Source organism: Nycticebus coucang, chromosome 6 (assembly GCF_027406575.1).
Source record: "Nycticebus coucang isolate mNycCou1 chromosome 6, mNycCou1.pri, whole genome shotgun sequence".
NCBI lineage: Eukaryota > Metazoa > Chordata > Mammalia > Primates > Lorisidae > Nycticebus > Nycticebus coucang.
In genome coordinates this window covers 42,155,158-42,171,468 of record NC_069785.1, presented here as the reverse complement: position 1 = coordinate 42,171,468, position 16,311 = coordinate 42,155,158, and the positions used below count along the sequence as shown (strand labels likewise).

The window sequence follows — 16,311 nt, the reverse complement described above, 5'->3', positions numbered from 1 at the left end:
AACTGCATATGGGCGGGATCTAGGTTATGTGCTCTTTATGAGAATCTAATTCCTGATGATCTGAGCTGGAGTTGAGGCAGTGATGCTAATGCTAGGAGCATCTACAAATACAGATTATCATTAGCAAAGAGATTTGCCTACTCAGAGACCATAATAAATCAATTGCTTGCAGACTCTTATTAAAACCATCCCCCCAGCTTGGCAACTATAGCTCAGTGGCTAGGGTGCCAGCCACATACACCGGAGCTGGCAGGTTCAAACCCAGCCTGGGCCTACCAAACAACAACGACAACTACAACATAAAAATAGCCATGCGTTGTGGTAGGCACCTGTAGTCCCAGTTACTTGGGAGGCTGGGGCAAGAGAATGGCTTAAGCCCAAGAGCTGGAGGTTGCTGTGAGCTGTGACAGTACAGCACCCTACAGAGGGCAACAAAGTGAAACTCTCTCTCAAAAAAATAAAGAATAAAAAAAAATAATAAAACCATCCCCCCTGTCCTGGTTTGTGAAAAAACTGTCTTCCCTAAAACCACTCCTGGTGCCAAAAAGGTTGGAGACTGCTGCCCTAAACCATTTGAGCCAATAGAATTAATGAAGGATAGCTCACAGGGCTTAGCAACTATGAAGTAAGCAGTCTTAGTAAATGGAGGCTGTTTCTCTTCCAACGTTACCTGTCTCTGCATCCTGTCTTGAAGCTCAAAAGGCCCTCCAGACACTGGCACTTGGGCAGACACATGACTGGGAATGATGCCAAACTCCTTTCCTCAGATTTACTTGTTAAAGAGTCATGCTTCATTTCAGGGTTCTGGGGTCTAGGGATCTCACTGCATCTCCACCATGTAGATTCTTCATGGTTTGGTAAAATTTGACCTCTTCCCTCTCAGCCTTTGTCTTTTGCTGCAGGTCTACCCTCCCAGCCTCTCAGATAGGCCCTGTATCCCTGGATTTGTTTAGCTGACTGTTTCACCTTCCTTCCTAGCTCTGTGAAGTCTTCTGGAGGGGCAGAGACATACCCTAGAGCTGAAGAAGGGCTGCTAATACTTTTCCCTCAAGAACATCTCTCTCCCCAGCTACCCTCCCCCAACCCAAGCCCATGGCTTTGGCTGCAGGAACACCTGGGGAGGGCATCTTTAGCAAATGGCCTAAATGACTTTGGTGTCTCCCTCCTAAGTCCACTTAACAGTGATTCCAGAACAAGTTCTTCCCAGAGGCAGCAGGAAAGGCCTGAGGAGAAAGGTTAGCCCAGAGTCCTAGAGGTTGCAGTGATGAGGATGGAAAGCTGGCAGAATCAACGGGGCGAACTCAGGCTTGGAGGTGGGGGGTAGTGATTTAGAAACCAGAGGCAGTCGGTTAGGTAATGGGAAATGGGCAACATAAAGGAGGGCTGCTTAAGGAGGGGTAAACCAGCCCAGGTCAGAAATGGAGTAGGTCAAAACTCTTGTTATGATCAGCAGTGAGATGGTATTTGTGAAGAGCCACTGCATTCTAGCCTGGGCAATGTAGCAAGACCCTGTCTCTAAAGAAAAAATAAAAATAAAAAATTTAGTATTAAAGGGAGGCTGCTAGGACTCATCTGTAACATAGTAAGGTCGGCATGGTCTGGATGAATGGGACAACATGATTGTGTAAGTAGAAAATCCAGAAGAATCTACATAAAAACTATTGGGATTACATAAGTAAATTTAGAAGATCCCTGACTCAAGATCAATATTTTAAAAAATGAAGGCTTGGCACTGGTAGCATGGTGGTTACGGTGCCAGCCACATGCACCGAGGGTGGCGAGTTAGAACCCCACCTGGGCTAGCTAAACAACAATGGCAACTGCAACGCCCCCCCCCCCCCGAAAAAAATAGTCAGGCATTGTGATGGTCGCCTGTAGTAGTCCCAGCTACTTGGGAGTCTGAGGCAAGAGAATCACTTAAGCCCAAGAGTTTGAGTTTGCTGTGAGCTGTGATGCTACAGCACTCTACCGAGATGAGACTCTGAGACTCAAAAGTGAGACTCTGTCTCAAAAAAAAAAAAATTAAAAAATGAATTTCTACATATCAGTAACAAATAAAGAAGTTTTTACAAAGATACCATTTATCATTTGATATTAAAAATATCAAATATTAGGGCAAATTAGGACAGACAGAAAAAATATCAAATACCTAGGAATAAACCTAATAAATGATGTAAAGTCTTTACATTAACAAACATAAAACATTACTAAAGATATTAAAGAATGTTCATAGAAGGGAAGATTCAATACTATAAAGAGGTCAATTTTTCCCAAATTAACCTACAGCACTATTTCAATCTCAAAATCTCAGAATCTCAGCAATTTTTGGAGTAGAAATTGACAGGCTGATTCCTATACATTTTAGAATATTTGGAGAAATACAAAGAACCAGGAATAGCCAAGACAATCTTAAAGAACAAAGTTGGAGGATTATAATACGTAGGTATCAACATTTATCAGAAAGCTGCAGTAATTAATTTAATGTGGAATAGTCACAAGGATTGACAAATGATCCAAGAACTCTTCCGCATAAGAGAGAATCCAGAAATAGACCGCTCAGATGAGATCACTTGATTTATGACAAAGGTGGCATTACAGTGTGGTGGGGGAAGTGAGCCATCTTTTCAATAAATGCAGCTGATGCTATTAGATATCCATATGGGAAAAAGTGAGGCCTGAAAAATCAGTTTATACGCTACTCCAAAACTAACTGGAAATTGATTATAGTCCTAAATGTGAAAGGTAAAATAATAAAGCTGGTGGGAGAGACTGGGGGGTCCCATAGCCTGGCAGTACCCTCTCCCCCATTGTGAGTGACGTCAGAGGCTGGAGTTTGGTGGACTGTCCTGGAGCCCCTGACCTGCTGGGGCCAAAATCTGTTCACACCTATAGGTCTCAAGACAAATTAAACTACCAAAGTTTTCTTTGCACAAAGCAGAATTCTTTTTTTCTTTTCTTTCTTTCTTTTTTTTTTTTTTTGAGACAGAGTCTCACTTTGGCACCCTCGGTAGAGTGCCATGTTGTCACAGCTCACAGCAAACTCAAACTCTTGGGCTCAAGTGATTCTCTTGCCTCAGCCTCCCAAGTAGCTGGGACTATAAGCACCAGCCACAGTGCCCAGTATTTTTAGCCTGCTCTGGCTCAGGCTGGTCTTTTTTTTTTTTTTTTTCCCCAGAGACAGAGTTTCACTTTGTTGCCCTCGGTAGAGTGCTGTGGTGGCGTTACAACTCACAGCAACCTCCAGCTCTTGAGCTTAGGCAATTATCTCGCTTCAGCCTCCCGAGTAGCTGGGACTACAGGTATCCGCCACAACACCCGGCTATTTTTTTGTTGTTGCAGTTTGGCAGAGGCCAGGTTTGAACCTGCCACCCTCGGCATATGAGGCTGGCACCCTACTCACTGAGCCACAGGCGCCACCCTTCAGGCTGATCTTGAACCTGTGAGTTCAGGCAATCTACCCGCCTCAGCCTCCCAGAGTGCAAAGAAGAATTCTTGATGTATAGGTTAGGAGCAGTTCCAAAGACTCCACCTATACTAATTGGTCAATGCAGTGTGAACACAGTGAACAGTTGGAAGGAGAAACATCTAAATATTAATTGTTGCGTTTGACTGGAAGGGCTACTGATGATTTCCTTCTACTCTATCTTTCTTCTCTTCTAAGTTTTCCTTAAAGACAATGGATTGGGGCCGGGCACGGTGGCTCAAGCCTGTAATCCTAGCACTCTGGGAATGTGAGGCAGGCCACACGTTCTACCCTGAGCTCATAGGTTCGAGACCAGCCTGAGCAAAGACAAAATCCCATCTCTAAAAATAGCCAGGCGTTGTGGCTGGTGCCTGTAGTCCCAGCTACTCAGGAGGCTGAGGCAAGAGAATCGCTAGAGTCCAAGAGTTGGAAGTTACTGTGAACTATTCCACCATGGGACTCTACCTAGGGTGACAAAGCGAGACTCTTGTCTCAAAAAGAAAAAAAAGACAATGGATTGCTTTTCTAAAGAAAACAAAATAAATCATTTTAAATAAGGAGGCGAGTGATGATGGAGACTGTTCCCCAGTCACTGGGAGTGAATCGCCCAGGACATAAACATCCCCAGCATTGCTCAGATCACACCCCCCTGCCCAGCCAGGGACCCTCCATTTGCCATTCTAGGCTTTCTTCTTCACCCCAGCTTCCAAGGGCCCTGAGGGCTGAGGGAGGGTGTTGCTGCAACAGCCCTGGGGCCTTGTGTTAAATCAAAGAGGCCATCCCTAGCATCTCCACCTCTGCATCCACACTCCGATTCATCTAGCAGAGGGGCTTTCCTCAAAGAAGACACACCTGAGAGGAGGCAAGGAAGATGATTTCTCCCCACAGAGCCAGTGCCTGCCTTTCCTTCTGCCTAGCCTGAAAGAAATGATGTGGCCTTAGGTGCTGAGGTGGACATGGGCAGGAGCTGGGTGGTAGCTCAGGTGGCCCCAAAGCCCCCAGCCCTTCCTGCCTGACACCTGCCACAACACACAGGAGGGATGGGGAGGGAGGCTGCCCTGAGGGTTCTTCTCCAGGCTGGAAACAGGCCGCTAAGTTGCAAGAATGCTGTAAGCACACCTCCTCTAAAGGTCTGCAGACTTTCCCTTTGGGATGGCTGACCCAGGACTGGATCAGGAGGGTGCCCAGTGCTGGGAAGGGCCCAGCCTGAACCAGTTTAAGAAGGAAAGTCCTCTGGCACAGGTCCTGCAGGCTCCTGGTTCACTCTCTCAGGTGCCAGAGAGCCAGAGTGGGGGAGGTGCCTCCAGGCTTCCTCAAAGGCAGTCTCAGGCCTACCTCTCAGAGCTCACATCCAGGGCCACAAGACTTCACGCTGGCTCAGTGTGGACCTTAGGGCTTGGTGTTCTTAAGTCCTGGCTTGTGACCTTGGCCTGCTCTCCGTCTCTAGGCCTGAGCATTTCCATTGGTGACAAGGGAATGAACTCATTCACCTCTGCCAGCTTCTCTAGGCAGTGAGGGGAAGGAACAGCAACTTGTTTTGCTTAAGGAATTTTAGGTATTTTAAATAATCATCCCTCAGGGAGAGCGTAGTGTAAGTACAGGGCCCTGAGCTAAGCATGTCACCGTGAACTCTCACCACAGCCTGAGGTATGCAGATGAGGAAACTGATACTCAGAGGGACGAAGTGATTTGCCCAAGTTGAGCAGCAAAGAAAGGGCAGACCTGAATCTGACCCAGACCCAGATATGAACTTGGCTACAGTTGGTCATCAGCTTCCCCCAGCCACCCTGTGTCATTCTTAGGCCTACCACAGACACTTTGGAGAAGGACTTGTCCTTAAATCACAGCCCCAAAATAGAAGTAAGCCCCCCGAGTTCTACAGAACTTAGTACCACTGGCATCCAGTCTGAGGGGGGCCTACAGAGGACCCTGGCACCCTGAGATCTGCAGAGTTGCTTGACCTGTGTTCCCTTTAGCAACTGTCATCCCCACACATTCTACACAGAGCGACGGGTCTCTCCTGGCCCCCTGGAGTGAGTTACCATGAGCAGATAACAATCTTTCATTGGAATAATCTCACTGGCCAGGATGATTTTTCTCAAACTTTACTTTCTGAAGTTTAAATATAAAATCATATCATTCATTCCTTTATTCAAAAGGTATCTATCATGTAGGCTCTGGAGAGCACAGTAAACCAGACAAAATCCTTGCTCTTGTGCAGTTTCGTTGGCTTCTTCCAAATGTTGTGTAAGTTCTGGGATGTGGGAAAATCATCTGTTAGGAATGAGGCTGGTGGGATTCCCTGCCATTTCTAGGCCAAGGAAGAGAAGAGGCGGCTGCATGTGGGGTGGGCTCAGTATGAAGCTGGATGTATAGATGCTGGTGTAGCCAACTTTCTGCCCTGCCAGAAGAGACGGCCACGTACTCCTAATGGCATCTGACCTTGCCTCTGCCTCTGCCCTAATTTTAGTCCCTCTGAGGCATTCCTGACAGGAGGCTGCCTGCACTCTGCTTGCATATATCAGTGATGGGGGCTTCTCCCTCTCCCAAGGCCGCTGCCTTCTTTCTCTCTTGTAGTGGCATCATCACTGTAACCTTGAACTCCTGGGCTCAAGCAGTCATCCCCTAACAGTCTCCCAAAGGGTTGAGTTATTGATAAGCTGCCACGGGTGGCCCAAGACCCCTGCCTTCTGTCCCTCTGCCCCACACAGTCCCACACTGCTTATCCTTTGTGTGAAGCTGAACTCTGTCTCCTGTTCCTCTTCATGTGACATGAGTGGCAAGATAGGCAGCACCCCAAAAATACACAGGGGGAAGGGAATTTCATATTTGCTTTTTTTGCCCAGTTGTCGCCTGCAGGGTAGGAGGGTTCTACACCCAAGGTCCTTATCCCCATTGCCTGCCAGCTTTGTAAGACCTGCCCATCACCACTGTATTGAAGTTTGGAGAGTCCATAGGTTATGCTGTCCTACTTAAGAGACCCAGAGAGATGTGGCCTGTGCCAGGGCAGAGGGCACTGCACATGTAACAAGCCACAATGTCTGGGCTCTTTGCAGTTGGTCACTGTTCCTACACCACAGGCCCAAGTGAATCCCCAGGGGAGAGATAATGGAATGTTGTTTAAAAGAATTCAAAGATAAAGCTCATTCAGCTGCTTATGTCAATACTCCAGCTGAATGAGAGGGCAAAGAGACAGGCTGGCAGGCCGAGGAAGGTCAATATTGACTCAGGCCCTCCTCTCAGGCCCAGGTCCAGCTGTGCCATGCTGTGGCCCAGCAGCAGCTCAAACCTGACCAGCCCTCTGACCTGTGTAAACTGCACCTGAACCCTAACTTCTGCCCATCCTCCTCCAAGTGTCTGAAGCTTATCTGGGTATGGGGTTATTTCCAAGGTAAGATGTGAAGGATGGTGTTTCTGGCATGGCATGTTTCTGACCAGGGACCTTCTCACTACTCCAAATTTTCAAAAGCCTCTGCACACAGAAGACAGAAGTGAAGGGACCTCTGGAGTCCCCAACACAAGACTACCTTTTACAGTCCTTACCTTTCCAGTCTCTATTTTGTTCACCTCCTCCCTTTATGCTCATAATACCACCAAGAAATGGGCTAAACCTGTTTTACTGGGCCCATTTTTAAAACAGCAGGTGGCTGGGGAGGAAGGAGGAGGAAGAAAGGAAATACACACATATAAAGTGCCTCTCACGTGTAGATACCATGCTGGATGTTTTTTTTATTGGTGTATCTAACGGTTAATGGTAGATAGTATGAGTTCCATTTTACAGAGGCTCAGAAACAATTAATTGTACAAGATAGTAAGTGTGGAACTGGGATTCAAAGCCAGATCACTTCAACTCCAAGGTCTCAGCTCACCCACGATGCTTAGTATGCAGAGAAGTCAACTGACCTGCCTTGATCACACAGCTATGTAGAGCTGAGACAGAACTGGAAGCTTCAAGCCAAAGGCTTCCTCTGCCCTAAGCAGCACCTGTGGTAACAGTACAGAGGGTGCTCTTGTTTCTGCTGCCTAAGCCCCATCCCTTTCCCAAAATTGCCCCTTCCCCAGGTGATAAGGTTCAGAGAGCCCAAATTAGCACTTGGCACTACTTGATCTCTACAAACTCTCTGCCTTTACTTCATTCCTATTGCTCGTTCTAGCGCTCTCCAACAGTATCCTGCCACATAGCCAGAGAGATCTCAAAGTTCTTCAAAAGAGGAAAGCTCAGGATCAGTATTTTCCAAGACTAACAGCTGGAGACTGGTGAGGTGGTCCATTGCTGGGGCAGCTCGACATTTATCATTACACTTACCCCTCACAGCTGTGAGGAAGACATTATCATCCCCGTGTTACATGAGGACATTAGAAAGTTTGCAGAGAAGTAAAGCAACTTGCCTAAGGAGTCAGGATTTGAATGGACCTCTTTCTGGTTCCAGATGTATTCTCAGCCACTGTCCCGTATACTATGATCAGAGAATCCACAGCACTGCAGTATATGCTGCTTGGGCCACAAAACTGAGCACAGACACAGACTTGATCCCTCTTACTTCCCCCACCTAGAAAAACAAGTCTGAGGAAAACAAAATGAAACACCAGAATAGGGCCAGGGACAGAAAACGCAGCTGACATCCTGGGAACTCTCCATGTCTCAGACCTTGGATTTCTTGGCAGAACCTACACTGCAGATCAGATGCCTCTGGCCTGGCGTGGGAGGAGCTGGGGGACTTCAGCAGGTCTGGAGGGCTGGGGAGTGGGTAGGCAGCTATGATGTGCTGAGTGGCACCTCTGCCTGGAGGAGCCTCCTGTGGCTGCCTGCCACCCTGCTCATCACAGTCACTGGGCCAGCTGCTCCCCTTCCTCTTCCCTAAGCATGAATTCAGTATGCCCTGACTCAGTGCCATGGCCTCACCTTAGACAGCATCAGCCCTGATGACAATCAGAGGGCAGGCCAGGATGGGTCATTTGAAGCCCTGCGAGCCCCCCACAGTGCTAAGGTGGTGGAGATGACTTAACAGGCACCCAGTAAAGATGTAGAAGTGGCACCTAGAAGGGACCACTGCCATTGCCTAACAATAGCATTAGGGTGACAGGCCAGGAGGCCCACATACCTGCCCACTGTGTCCCTCCCTGTCTGTCCTTCAAGAAAGTCTGGAGAAGGCTGGGGCTGGAGGGCCCTCACTCACCGCCTCCCCGCGCCTTCCTCCCTCCGCCTCTTCTTCCTCTGCCTCCTCGCCCTTCAGTGGGCGGCTCTCTTAGGCGTTGAGGAGAGGGAAGACCAAGGACCTTCCTGGGCCAGTCCTCCGCAGGCCTGGGAGGAAACATACCAGAAAAACATTGTGACAAATGTAGCAAGTATACCGGCGGATTTTGCTGCTGGCTGGAGTCCAGAGCGTTGGGAACCGCCCCGCCGGCCTCCAACAGAGCTACCCGACTCAGGTGCAAGAGGCACAGCAGCCACCCTGCGGGGCGCACGGGAAGAAGGGGACGTTGGGCACAGCTCTGCTTCCGGGGCCGGCCCCTCTCCCCGCCACTCCCGACCCAGCACGGCCACCAGGACCCTGCTCGTAGGACCGAAGGCGGTGCCCCCCAGCGCCTGGCTGGTGCCCCGGGGCCGCTGTGATCTCGGTGCTTGGCCCAGGTGCGAGGGACCGCGCACGCGGAGAGGCCTGTCCCCTCGTCGCAGCCCTGGCCCAGAGAGGGTTCGCCAGCCTTCCAGGGCGGCCGGGGCACCCACCTGCCGAGCGGGAAGCCCGGGAACGCTCACAGGGGACGTGGGAGCCGGACCCGCCCTCCGCGGGAGGGACCTCGGCGTGGGGAACGACGAGGAGGGGCGGCGCTCCGGTTTGCGCCGCGCCTGCTTCACCTGGCCGGGAGTTTGATTTCAGGGTGTGGCCTCAGGTATGACACGGCGAACCCAGAGCCAAGGAAGAGTCGCCGAGGGGCGCAGGACCCAAGGCGAGGAGCGTCTGTCTCCGAGGGGCACTACCTTGCCCAACTCCTCTTTCCCTCCCTGACCTGGCAACTTCGCCTCTGCCTCTGCCTCTCACCGCCCCACAGCCATGCCGCAGAGACGACCTGGATTATCGGCTGAGCGCAGGCCAAGTGTAATTAAGTAGTGAATTTGCATGGCGGGTGCACGCTCTGGAGCCCGGCAGCTCTCAGACCTGAGAGGTGCTCCAGGCCCGCTCTACCATGCCAGAGGACCCAAGCTGGAGTCCTAAAATTTGGCGACTTGGCCAGTCTGTTCCATCTGGACAAGCCTGTAAGACTGCTGTGGGTAGTCCGGTTGTGCAGGCAGGAAAGCGGGGTTTAATAGGATTTCAATTCCCTTGTCAGACCTTGCTCAGTCCTGAGAACCCTCTGGCCTCAGGGTTCTAGGGTAGGAGACCTTGCGGGAGAGAAAGCTTTCAAAAGTACCACACTCTCAAAGAGAGGACGGGCCCATTCAAGTGCCCTCTACCTGCGATTTTGTTCCAGAGTTGGCATCCCTTGGTGGTCCCCAGAAATGGCCATTCCCAGTGGCTTACTTCTGCCTACCCTTTGCCCTGTTTCTTTGGGGCGGGGGGGAGGAGAGAGTGGTTTCTATGTTGGGAGAGGGACAGGGGTCACTTGTTTGTCTCTTCCCCAAACAAGGAGGTGAGAAGACCCTTGCTGTCCATGCCTTGGGAACTGAGTGCTGAGGGGATTCTTGGCTTGGAAATTCAGTACATCCAGACCCTAAAACAGACCCTCAATAGCAGCCTTCAAGAGGTGGCTGGGTGACTGCCAGTGTGACAGAGTAGGGACCTCGGATAGTGCAGAGATTTTATAAATCACTGTTGGACACCTCTAACTTTAGTTATTAACTGAGGTCACTATTGCCACGTATCATTTTTGTTCACCGATTCTTTAGACGCGTGAATGCTATTTATGGATAAATCGTTTGCATTATGTGCTCTATTGCATTTGCAGTTTACTCTAAGGCTCCCTCCAAATAGAGCTAAGGAAATCTGTGGGAATCTGCCAGCCCCAAACCGGTCTGCATCCTATCTGGCGGTACCACAAGCCTGATGTCCTCAGCTTTCCCAGGGAAGGCCTGGTGACAGGTGGACATGCTGGCTCTCTGTGCCGTGGGATAGTGGCACACAAATGGGGCAGCTAACCACAGGTTCTTGCTGCTACCCTCCCCCTCCATTTAGAGTTAGTCTCTGTTCTCCTCTCCTCACTCTGTCCCTCTCCTCCTTTTTGTGTCTTTCCTAAGCGGATTCCTTCTCTTTCCTCTGACTGCACAACACTGTAGGCCTGACCCTCTTAGATAAACCCTGGTGGCCATCTAGGAAGCTGACTGCTGAGCCTGGGATGAGGGGGCCATGTGAGAGGGAGGGGGCAGGTATGGCTTTCCCCACAGATTATCCAGGGACACAGGTGCACTGGCTGAATGCTGGCAAGCAGATTGTGTTGCAAGGTAAGGGTGGGGGGAATGGTTGTTCAGGATTTGAAACGCACCATGACCCAAAGCTAGAATGAAATGCATTATGTTGTTGAATCTAGAACCAACACTCTAAATTATTTTTACTGACCCATGAATGCACATGTGAATTATTTTCTTGTGCTCCAAATGCCTTATATACCAAAACCACAACCCCAAGCAATACTTTTGAACTGTACTACAATAAGGTGTGAATATTAGAATATTATCTGAAATGAACTGGTATTTAAATGGGTTTGAATCCAGGCTTGGGTATCCTGGAATTGCTATTACCCAAGTCTTCTCTTCACCCTATTGGGAGTCAATCTAGAAAACCCTAGGTTCTTCCTATCTTTAGGAGCTGCAGTAAGGCTTGGGGGCTCAAGAAACAGAAAGGCTCCAAGTAAGACTGATCAAGAAGGTAATGAATTCCCTATCACTGGCAGTATTCAAGAATAACTGTCAGTCAGATATGTCAGAGAAAAAGTTCCCATACTGGATACAAGGCTAGACTAGGACCGCTCAAGCTCACGACAATGCCAAGCTTCTGCACTTCCAGTCTCTTCTTCACATGCTTTAGCTGTACCGGGTCGGATGATCTCCCACACATTGGGGTGGGCTGGGGGATGCAGGGTGGGTCTTCAGTGACTAATTCCTGTGTGTGACTCTCCCTCTTGTTTATTCTCCCCTGATCCATGCCCAGCTCAGCCCTGTGCAGGAGGAGAGGGCAGAAAAACAGCATAAGAAGTGTCAGGAGCAGTCTGCAGGATAGTGTTTCCTCCAGCGTCCCTCTGGCCCTGTTCCCAGGTTGCCCTGCTGAGCACAGAGGGGCACCAGACACACCCTCCTTTGAAGAGCCTGGGCTGGCACAGACCTCCTGGTTGAGGGAGTGATCCAGACGCTGCTATTCTACAAATTGGGCGGGAGCTCCACACAAAGGCACCAAAGACAGACATCTCACTGTAGGAAATGGCTCTTGGAGTGCTGCCAGCTCTGAGGCATTGGCTGACCAGTGTGGTTGGGGAGGGCATCAAGGCAGGCTCGTCGGGCAGGGCTGGCACTTCCCGGTTATCTCTCAGCTTGTGGCTGTTGGGGCCTGTTGTAACATCTGAGCTCCAACAGCCAAGGCTGAGAGCCCAGGTTAGGGCCAAAGAGGAAAGATATGAATCGACTTGTGGTTTAGAAATACAAACACATTATCCTTTCCCTGTACCTTTCTGCTCCATGACTTGAAAAGCTTCCTGGGGATCAAGAATGCTACTAACAAGCTCACTCCTTACAGGGAGCCTTTCTCTAGATGACTCCTCTAATAATAGTAATAATGATGCCTGCCAATTATTGTAATGCTTCCGATGGGCCAGGCCCCATGTTAAGCTATTTACACATATTATCTCACTTAGTCTTCACAATCTTGGGATGTAAGTACTATACATTTATTATTCTGTTATAATAAATATGAGGAAATGGAGGCTCAGAGTGATTAAGGAACTAGCTTAAGGTCTCATAATTACTGCTGTATATATCGAGTGTTTGCATCCCTTCAAGATTCATATATTGAACTAAATCATCGATGTGAAGGTAGGGCCTTTGGGAAGTGATTAGATGGTAAAGGCAGACCTGTCATAAATGGGATTAGGAGGCCTTTATAAAAGAGTTCCTGGCCCCTTCTACCATGTGTGGATATAGTGAAAAGACAACATCCATGAACCAAGAAGTGGGCACTCAACAGATTCCAGGTCTGCTGTTGCCTTGATTTTGGACTTCTCAGTTTCCAGAACTGTGGGAAATAAATCTCTATTGTTTACAAGCCACCAAATCTGTTTTGTTTTTTTTTATAGTAGCCCAAATGGATGAAGCCAGTTTTTGAGTGGAAAAGCCATACTTTGAACCCAAAGCCTGTTTATCTGACCCCATATAATCTGACCCCAAAGCCTGTTCTCTTCACTCTATGCTGCTCAGATATCTCTGGCTCCTAGGAACTGCCTGAACAGTTGGGGGGCCAACTCTGACCTTAATATAAGGCATTTGGATTAAAAGAAAATAATTCACTACCCAGGAAGGTTGAGTTACCTGTGACATGGCAGTTGGGGCTAGGGGGTGGGAGGGATATTCTGAGTAGGGCAAGAAGGCCCCCACATGTCACTGAGTTCCTTGCCAGGAACCAGGTGCTGGGTTTCCCTAGTAATGAGCTAGTACCCTGCCTAAAGTCCCTGCATCAAGTCCCAGACCCACAAGGGGCTGAACCACATCAGGCCCACACAGGGAGGGGAGGTAGAAGCTAGCACCTCTTTTGGACACTTGGCCAGAGGAATTCTGTGGAGCCTGGACTCCAGGTAGGGTAGCTACTCTCACCCTGGAGCCCAGCCTTAGGAGAGAGGTTATCTTTGGAGAAGATCCCTTCTTTCTCCTCTCCTCCAGGCTGCCCAGCACATTTCTTCCTGTGGTCCTCATAAGAGCCCGCAATAGGCAGGTGTAAACCTCTGAAGGTCTACAAGTGTGAGTTGCCAGGCCCCTGGAGTCCTCAGGACGAGGTAGAGAGAATCTAGCCGCAGAGGCCATGCATTCTTAAGGATTGGAGCCTTTCGCCTCTCAAGACTTTCAGCAAGTCCTGGGCCTTAGTTTCTTGATGTGGGTAATGGAGGAAAGAGAGCCCCTCTCCCTTGGGAAGCTGATAGCATGATAAGATCTAGAGCAGTGGTTCTCAACCTTCCTAATGCCGCGACCCTTTAATACAGCTCCTCATGTTGTGGTGACCCCCGACCATAAAATTATTTTCAGATAGAGGAACGGTGTCTCGGTTCTTAAGACCATTGGAAATATCTGTTTTCTAATGGTCTTAGGTGACCCCTGTGAAAAGGTCATTTGACCACCAAAGGGGTCGCGACCCACAGGTTGAGAACCCCTGGTCTAGAACATTGGGGCATAGAGTTCCTGAGGAGCTGCACTCCTAAACAGGGTAAGTGGTTCTTGACTCTAAATCCTCACAGCTACTGACGGTGAAAGCTCCCTTTCCCCACCCATGCATGTGCACACCTGCCACAGGAAGCAATAAAACCTAGGTTGGTGTGGCTCAGAGCAGAATCCCAGGATTCTTCCAGAAGATAAGGCTACAACTTGCTACTAAATCAACCCAACAGATCTTTCCACTCCAGATCCCAGAAAGAGAATCCCATCCCCAGGTAGTAGCATTGTCTGGGGCCCAGTTAAGCATCCATGTATCCCCTGCCTGGCTGCCAGATGGATACCCTAGGCCTCAGCAGAGGGAAACCACCATACCCAGAACTTCAAGCCTCTCTCTCTCTCTGCCTTTTCCTCAAATTTTCTATCTTTACTGAGTTTCCTATGCCAACAAGAATGCACAGGACTGTTCTCTCCAAACACAAACTGACACTGGGGGCTAAGCTAGCCGATATCCCTAGGGGCCTGATGAGTTGGGATGAGCCCCTCAGGCGTAGGGACCATTGCAGGCTGCGGCACTCTTCCCAGGTACATGGAGGTGAGTGGGATCCGGCCCCAGGAAGGGCTGGAGAATAGAAGGAGCCACCTCTGCACGAAGGACACTTATTCTAGAGACATGATGAATTCATTTAATATCTTCTCACTATAACTTCTTTGTAGCCCTTGCTCTTAATGGCCTCCGAAGTTCCATCCAAATATCTTTCTCTGGCAGTTTAGCTCTTTGGCTGGGATTGTTGCTGGTAGAACTAACAGCCGGAAGCTTCTTTGAATGGAAAGCTCTTGTTGTCCTTTCTTCTCTCTTCTGAGCCTCCCTGGCAGCCACTCTAGGTCTGAGACTAGGGCAAGGCTGTGACTGTGGCAACTTGCCAGGGAGCCCAGTGCCTGACTTTCAGGGAGGACAGGTGAGGTTTGAGGGAGCAGGAGGCCTGGGCCTCGCCAGGGAAGGAAAGACTGACTGAAGTCCTTCCTGACTGAAGGAAAGAGTCAGGAAGTATAATGTTGGCTGCCTAAACCCCATCTCCATCATTTTGGGCAGAACATTTTAGCTCTGAATGCATGAGGTCACAGGCTTGGGGCTGTGTGGCCTCCTGGGAGCACTGACCACCTGGCCCTAGAGCTCACAGACTTTAGTGTCTGCCCTGGGTCAGTCAGTATTTGAAAGCATGGCCTGTCACTTGGTTGGTCTGTGCTATGCTGCCATCCCATCTCAGTGTCCTTCCTTCCCCATATTTCTGGCACACACCTGACAGAGCCCCTTGACTGCTGCAGGGGTGGCTGGCCTGCTGGGCTGTTAATATGAATACTGACATAGTAGGATCCTGATCATACCACAGTCACACCTGTGATGGTGGCTGGTACTATAGCCCCAGCTGGGATGATGGGCCATTGGACAAGTAAATGCCTACCTGGGGTCAAATGTCTGTATGGGTGAAAAGACCATCTGAGGCAAAGGGCCTCAGAGCTGGCAGGTTCGAATCCAGCTTAGGCCTGCCAAACAACAAGGACAACTACAACCAAAAAAAAAAAAAAATATATATATATATAGCCTGGCGTTGTGGCAGGCGCCTGTAGTCCCAGCTACTTGGGAGGCTGAGGCAAGAGAATCGCTTAAGCCCAGAAGTTGGAGGTTGCTGTGAGCCGTGATGCCATAGCACTCTACCCAGGGCGACAGCTTGAGACTCTGTCTCAAAAAAAAAAAAAAAAAAGACATGAACACCTTTAAGGTTAAAATGTAAGATGCTACCTAGAACAGACAGAATGTAAGCCAACCCATTTCCACATTAGTGAGATCTGTTTATCAGAGTGGCCTTGTCCCCAGGCATGGCCTGGGTACAGTATGCAAAGTTTGCCCTTGGGAGCACTTGGCTAACAAGTGTGAGTTGGGCTGGGGTTCCATGTTGCACAGGATGCAGGGGGAATAACAGGACCCAGGCCCTGCTAGGGTAGGAGGCACACAGGAGCAATGGGGACATATCCAGCCTCCCAGTACGACAGCACCCTGTCCAGCACTCCCTCAAGCCATCAAGTCACCCAGCAGTGTTTGGCTATTACTGCACGGGGAGCATAGAAGCAAAGCTGTGTCCTTCACACACACTCAGGCTATCTGGGACCTGGAGAGGGGTCCTCTGGCTGCTCAGGGAAGCAAGTCCAGAAAGCTCAGGTCAGCTGTTGCATTGTTTTTCTGGTCTCTGATCCCAGTGCAGTGGGGCCAGCTCACTCACCTCAGGGCAAAAAGTAAAAGTCACCCACTCAAGGCCTCCTGCTGCCTGCCTGCTACCAAGATGGTGACCGGGCCTGAGATCACACAGCTAACTAGCGGCACAGCCAGTTTCTTGCCCAGGAGTCCCTCTCCCGTACTCTTTTGCCGCAAGGCTGCTTTTCTGTCAGCAGCACCATCAAAGATGCTGTGTGATCTCAGGACCCACTTTCCTCCTCAGGGCCCCTATTT

General features: G+C 49.7%; 1 protein-coding gene across 8 annotated transcripts in view; it reads right to left on the bottom strand.

Moving 5' to 3' along the window:
* PAK6 (p21 (RAC1) activated kinase 6) overlaps nt 1-16,311 on the bottom strand; it is a 37,233-nt gene that overhangs the window by 14,338 nt on the left and 6,584 nt on the right. For 2 of the 8 annotated variants that reach the window (XM_053594210.1, XM_053594211.1), the window contains exon 3: nt 8,641-8,765. The exons of 3 other annotated variants lie outside the window; for them this stretch is intronic. The gene's annotated coding sequence lies outside the window, so the exon portion shown is untranslated. Of the gene's footprint in view, nt 1-7,366; nt 7,448-8,565; nt 8,621-8,640; nt 8,766-9,191; nt 9,497-16,311 lie in introns of those variants that run through there. 3 more of the 8 variants (XM_053594212.1, XM_053594213.1, XM_053594215.1) reach the window with 3 other exon arrangements.